Source organism: Eubalaena glacialis, chromosome 3, assembly GCF_028564815.1.
Source record: "Eubalaena glacialis isolate mEubGla1 chromosome 3, mEubGla1.1.hap2.+ XY, whole genome shotgun sequence".
Lineage (NCBI taxonomy): Eukaryota > Metazoa > Chordata > Mammalia > Artiodactyla > Balaenidae > Eubalaena > Eubalaena glacialis.
In genome coordinates this window covers 141,643,665-141,651,210 of record NC_083718.1, presented here as the reverse complement: position 1 = coordinate 141,651,210, position 7,546 = coordinate 141,643,665, and positions in this window count along the sequence as shown.

Genomic DNA, 7,546 nt, shown 5'->3' with positions numbered 1-7,546 from the left:
GTTAAATTCCCTTACTATTATTATGTTACCATCAGTTTCTTCCTTTATGTCTGTTAATATTTGCTTTATGTATCTAGGTGATCATATGTTGGCTCTATCTATATTTACAATTGTTGTATCTTCTTCTTGGATTGATCCCTTGATCACTATGCAATATCCTGCTTTGTCTCTTGTTACAGTCTTTGTTTTAAAGTATATTTTGTCTGATATAAGTATTGCTACTCCAGCTTTCTTTTGATTTCCATTTGCATGGGATACCTATTTCCATCCCCTCACTTTCAGGCTGTGTGTGTCTTTACATCTGAAGTGAGTCTCATGTAGGCAGGGTCTTGTTTTTGTATCCACCAGCCACTCTATGATTTTTGACTGGAGCATTTAGTTCATTTACATTTAGTGATAGATATGTACTTATTTCCATTTTGTTAATTGTTTTTAGGTTGTTTTTGTAGTCCTTTTTTGTTCCTTTCATCTTTTGTTCTCTTCCCTTATGATTTGATAACTATCTTTACCATTATGTTTGGATTCCTTTCTCTTTTTATAGATTTTTGGTTTGTGGTTACCATGAGGTTTACATATAGTAATCGCTATATATAAGTGATTATTTTAAGTTGCTGGTCTCTTAATTTCAAATGCATTTTAACCACCCTGCATTTTTACTTCCCTCCTGCCACAATAACTGTTTCTGACATCATATTTTACATCTTTTTCTTTTGTGTATCTCTTAACTGCTTGTTGCAGATATAGATAATTTTGCTACTTTTGTCTTTTAACCTTCCTATTAGTTTTGTACTTGGTTAGCTTACTATCTTTACTGTGTATTTGCCTTTGCCAATGAGCTTTTTCCTTTCATAATTTTCATGTTTCTAGTTGTGGCTTTTTCTTTTTCATTTATAGAAGTCCCTTTAACATTTCTTGTAATGCTGGTTTGGTGGTGCTGAACTCTTTTAGCTTTTGCTTGTCTGTAAAGTTTTTGATCTCTGCATCAAATCTGAATGAAAGCCTTGCCAGGTAGAGTATTCTTGATTGCAGGTTTTTCCCTTTCATTACTAAATATGTTGTGCCACTCATTTCTGGCCTGTTGAGTTTCTGCTGAAAAGTCAGCTTATAGCCTTATAGGAGTTACCTTGTACATAACTTGTTGCTATTCTCTTGCTGCTTTTAATATTCTCTCTTTATCTTTAATTTTTGCCATTTTAATTACAATATGTCTTGGTGTGTTCCTCTTCCGGTTGATCATGGATGGGACTGTCTGTGCTTCCTGGACCTGGAGGTCTGTTTTCTTTCCCAGGTTAGGGAATTTTTCAGCTATTATGTCTTCAAATATGCTCTCTGCCCCTTTCTCTTTCTCTTCTCCTTCTGGGACCCCTATAATGCAAATGTTAGTATGCCTGATGTCTCTGAGATCTCTAAAAATGTCCTTATTTATTTTTATTCCTTTTCCCACTCAGCTTCAGTTATTTTCATTACTGTCTTCCAGCTCACTGATCTGTTCTTCTGTATCTTCTAATCTACTGTTGATTCCTTTTAGTGTTGTGTTTTTTTATCTCAACCATTGTATTCTTCAGCTCTGTTTGGTTCTCTTTATATCTTCTAACTCTTTGTTGAACTTCTCACTGTGTTCATCCATTCTTCTCCCAAGTTCTTTGATCATCTTTATGAGCATTACCTTGAACTCTATTGAGTAGATTGCCTATTTCCACTTCACTTAGTTCTTCTGGGGTTTATCTTGTTCTTTCATTTGGAACATGTTCCTCTGTTGCCTCATTTTGCTAATTCGTTATTTTTATTTTTATGTATTTGGTAGGTTAGTTATATTTCCTGACCTTGGAGAGGTAGCCTTTTGTAGGAGATGCCCTATGCATCCCAGCAGCACATTCCTTTCTGGTCACCAGAGCTATATGCTCCAGGGGTGCTCCCCATGTGGGCTGTGTGGTTCTTCCTGTTGTGGCAGACTGACTATTGTGGACTGTCTGGTAGGCATGGCTGGCTGGTCTGGTTGGTTGCCAGGCCCTGCCTTGTATGGAAGCTGCCAGCTACTGGTTGGCAGGGCCGGATCATAAGGCAGCTGGCTGTGGAACCCCAGGAGGTCCCAATGCTAGTGCTGGCTCACTGATGGGCAGACCTAGTTGTGGGGTGGGTGGTTGCAGGGCCAGGGTTCCTTGTACTGGTCTGCTGGGGCTGTTTTCTGACACAACTGGCTATGGGGTCCAGGGTGTCCCAAAGCTGGTGTAGGCCCACTGGTGAGTGGGGCCCTAGGGATCCTGGTGTGGCTGGCTGGGGAGTTCCATGTATCTCATAGCTGGTGTTTGCTTGCTGGTGGGTGGGCTGGGTTCTGCCATAGCAGGTTGTGGGGCTGCAGTGGTCCTGGGCCTGGTATCTGCCTGCTGATGGGTAGGGCCAGGGCCCAGAGGGTCCTGGGTCTGGTGCCTGTTCATTGGTGGGTGGATCTGAGTCCCAGGGTCTCTGGCTGCAGGGCCCTAGGGTTTCCTAGTCTGGTGCCTGTGCACTGGTGTGTGGGGCTGGGTCCTGGGCCCTCTGATGGACAGGGCTGTGTCTAGGGGTAGCTGTGGGCTCAGGGGGTCTTAAGGCAGCCTGCCTGCTAGTGGGTAGGGCTGTGTCCCTGTCCAGCTAGTTCCTTGGCCTGAGGCATCCCAGTACTGGAGCCTATAGGCTGGTGGGCAGGGGTGGGACTGGGTCCCGAGACTGATAAGCTAGAGGGAGGATTCTAAAATGGTATTTGACAGCAGTAGTATCTACATGGTAGAAGGAGCTCCCAAAAATGGCTGCTGCAAGTGCCTGTGTCCCTAAGATGAGGTCCAGTTGCCTCCTGCCTCTCCAGGAGACTCTCCAAGATCAGCAGATGGGTCTGACCCAGGCTTCTTTCAAATGACTATTTCTGCCCTGAGTCCCAGAGAGTATGAGATTTTGTGTGCACCCTTTAAGAGTGGAGTCCCTATTTCCCCCAGCACTGTGGATCTTCTGAAAGTAAGCCCTGCTGGCCTTCAAAGCCAAGCAATCTGGAGACTCATCTTCCTGGTGCAGGACCCCTAGGTTGGAGAGCCTGATGTGGTACTCAGACGCCTCGCTCCTTGGGGAGGACTTCTGCAATTGTAATCATTCTCCTGTTTGTGGGGTGCCCACCTGGTATGGGTCTTGACTGTACTGCAACTCTGCCCCCTCACCCCTGTCGTCATGGTTCCTTCTTTATATCTTTAGATAGAAGATCTTTTCTGGTAGATTCTGGTCTTTCTGATCAATAGTTGCTCTGGTGTGCCTGTGAGAGGAGGTGAGCTCAGGATCTTCCTACTCCACCATCTTGGACCAGAATAAGGAAGGATTTGTTTCTAACTGGTAAACTGGCAAGCTCCTACCTCACAGGATTGTTGTGATGATTAAATTACATAATCCATACAAAGGGTTAAGCCTAGTGCCTGGTACATAGTATGCACTCGACACACATTAGCTTTGAAAATAGCGTGGAGTTGTATTAATATCCTCATTTTATGTAAGTGTAGATCTGCCTAATTCCAAACTTTCAAACACTTCATTAAATGACTTCACATCATGCTCAGTTGCCACTTTTAATGCCTTTATCTCTTCTAAGCAGATTTTTGATGAAACCACTCAGGCAAATAAACTTGCTGGAGTGTCTAGAGTACTAACCAACAGAAGTTGGGTAAAATATTAACAATACTTATTTTTTAATACAATACTTATTTTTTTTATCTTTATAGTGATTACCTACTCTGCCCTTAGCTTCCATAATGAATGCAGGGGACCACACTTTTTCATTGCCAAGTCAATATCTTTTGGAAAAGCAGCAGGTTAAAGACCAGTCAACACTATGATGTGAGTGCCACCTACTGCTGAGAAGCTTAAAGGCACTCTCAGGTAATCTTAATGTCTCAATTTGGTTCATGGCATGACTTGTTCCTTCAGATGGATGATACTTATTTCAGTTAGGTAGTTAAAAAGTTAAAACTTAAACAATTCCCTTTAACTTTTAACTAGTTAACTAGTTAACCAGCCAACTATTTGTGCACAGGCCCCCTTTTAACTGGAAAGCTCTGTCTTTTAACTGCTTAAGAAGTTTTAAAATTTAAATTATTTTAACGCTGAGTGATTTAAGTAATTATTTCTAAGACGAGCTCAGTGGGCTTGTATTTATGAGCTATAACATATAACTTCAATTCTACTTTCACTGAACACTTTCTTTGAGGAAGGCACTAGACATGGGGGAAACAGAGTTTTTAAAATTATCTCAATAGAGAACAACAATATAAAAATACATATGATCAAATGTTAAGTGCTAAAATGGAAGTCTATATGAAGTCACACCAGAAAAGAGATGAGGGAGCAGTCAGTTCTGTGTGAGAGTCTACAGAGGTAACCTTTGAACTACAGAATGTCAGAACAGGTGGGAACTTATTCATTTGTCCTTTCACTTATTGAGTGCCTACTGTCTGCACAAAGATAAATCATATAGGGTTCATTTTCTAAAAGAGCCAACAGCCTAGTAGGGGAGGCAGAAGTATAAGCAAATTATTTATTTCCCCCCTTCTGTATAAAACCAGAATAAACTTTGGTAGTTTGGAATAGAAATAAAAACATCATCTACCCATGCATACAAAGAAATCAATGCCCAGTGTAAAGTACTATAATAGGAGTAAGTACAATGTGCAATGGTAACATAAAGATGGCATGATTAACCCCACTCCTCAGTGAGTCCTTCTACTGGAATATGAGTTCCTTGAGGGTGAAAGTTGGTCTTATTTATTTTGTAACCGTTGGGCCAGCACAGGACATGCAACACAGCCACCAATTAAGGCTGGGTGAATTGTGCTCAGGGGAGGGAAAGGAGCAAGAAGGTTCGTCAAGGAGAAAATTGAGCTGGGTGTTAAAGTTAAGAAGGAGTTTTAAAGGTTTACAAGGGAAGAGGGGGTTGAGGGGAAAATAAGAGGCCAACGAAGAATATCTGAGCAAAGGAATTCACATGGAAAAAGATAGATTTGTGAAACAGCATAGGCCATCGGGAAACTGCAAATTACTTGCTATATTTGGAATGTAGAGTAGGAACAGAGACTTGATGGGATATTAGGCTGGAGAAACAGGAAAAAAAAAAACACATAATGGGAAGCCTTGCATGCCATACATGGGAGTTAGGACACCACTGTGTACAGATATGTGTGTTAGAAAGACAATTCTAATGGCAATGGAGAGGCTGGATTGGAGTGGGAAGGAGACTAAATAAGAGAAACTTGGCAGGAAGGTGTACAAGTAGAGAGTGCAGACTGAACTAAGGCCCTGGAGACAGAGAAAGCGACAGACTCCAAAGATATTTGAGACCATTTTGGCAATATGGAAGACTAGAGATTCTGAAATTCTTCTGCTGGATATCATCTAAAAATACTCAATAAAATACTAATACACACACTCTCTCACTCCTTTACATGATTAGATGAAATATGGGAAGGAAAGGGAAACCTGATGAAGCTAGGGGTGAAATTGGGAGTTTAAGGCCAGGGAGGGGAGCATGCGGTTAGGAAAGGCAGATGAAATAAGTGAGGGATGTGAATGATAAAGCCTTCAGATAGCCTATAGACATACAAGGACCAAGGGCAGGGGTGCCACTGCACAGAGGGAGCTGGGAATAAAGCCTTGGGCCTACCCAGGGCAGATGACAGCAGAGAGACCATGCTAGGTAAAGCTAGGACACAGGAAAGGCTATTCCCAGGAAGCTAAGGGGAAGAAATCTTTCTCACAAAGGTAGAGAATGAGGAAAGTAGTTTGTTTTGGCCTTGGCTTGGAGAGAAGTTTAACAAAAGAAAGTCTCCCCTGAGAATTTTAGTTACTGACCAGCTCTCACATGATATGGCCAGAATACCTTAAGAAGAACTTAAGAAGGTCTTAAAAACTCAACCCACTCCTCCCCCCAAAAATCATTACTTAAAATGGACCCAGGTCTGGAATACCTCTGGGCATAAGTGATAAACTGAAGAAATCCTCCTTGGGAAAAATACTTGATTCGTTTTCTATGGCTGATGTAACAAATTACCAAAACATACAGTGGCTTAAAACAACACAGACTTATTATCCTATAGTCCTTGGGTCAGAAGTCCAACATAGGTCTCATTGGGTTAAGATCAAAGTTTCAGCATTCCTACCTGGCGGTTCTAGGCAAAAATCTATTTCCTTGTCTTTTTCAGCTTCTGTGGGCTAAGCACATTTTCTTGGCTCATAGCCCCCTTCCTCTATATTCAAAGCCAGCAACTTTACATCTTTCTGACCCTTCTTCTGTAGTCACATCTCCTTCTCTCACTACAGCTGGGGAAAATTCTCCATTTTGAAGAACTGACATTATTATATTGGGTCCACTGGACAATTCAGAATAATCTTCCCATCTCAAGATCCTTAACCTTAATCATGTCTGCAAAGTCCCTTTTTCCATGTAAGGCAATATATTCATAGGTTTCAGGCAACAGAACATCATCTTTGGGCAACCATTATTCTATCTACCACAAGGACCCTCACCCATGCCTCAAAATATTTTCTACAGATATAGTTGCAACAAATATGAGCTTACAATTTTAAAAGGCAAACAAAACAAAACAAGAAATCAAAAAACCCACGTAAGAGAAAAGCAAGGGTCATGAGCAAGAGTCAACCAAAAAAGAGAAAAAGCAATAGAACTAGACTCACAAAAGTTTCAGATATTGGAATTATGGGATAAAAAATATTTAAACAATATTTTATATATTTAGATAAGTGAAAAATAAATTTAAAACATGATTTAGGAGCAAAAGATCAACAAAATATGCAGACAGATTAAAATACATATACACATAGCTTTAAGAAAGGAAAAATATCACAAAGGAAATGAAAAACTCAGTGCTAGGGTAAACAGCAGACTGGATGCAATTAAAGAGAGAATTGATGAAATGAAAGATAAGACCGAAGAAATTTTGCAGAATACAGGCTGGATGTCAAATCTATGAAAAATATAAAGAAGAAATTACAAGACATGGAGTGTAGAAATAAGACAAGTTTATCAGGTATATTTTCTATCTTTCATGTACTACAGATGACAGTATTGCCAAATACTGCTCTTCAGGCAGGCCTTTACCTGCTATATAAATACCACCCCAAAACATAATGCCTTAAAACTACAACCATTTTATTTGTTCATAATTCTGTAGGTCAAGAATGTGAGCAAAGCTTGGGTGGGTAGTTCTTTTGCTCCACATGGCATTGGCTCATGTTGCCTGTCAGATGATGACTAGTGCTGGAGCATCCAAAATGGCATCACTTACATGTCTGATGCTTTGGCAGGGCTGGCTGGAAGACTAGAACCTCTTTGTCTCAATATGCATGGCTTTCTTTACGTAGCTAGTTTGAGCTCCCTTTGAGGGTGGCTCAATTGCAAAAGAGAGTGTTCTACACAGCAAAGGAAAAAGCTGTAGATCTCTTAAAGACCAGTCTTGGAAATTATGAAGTATCACTTCTACTACATTCTATCAGGCAAAATTGGTCACAGAGCCAGACCAGA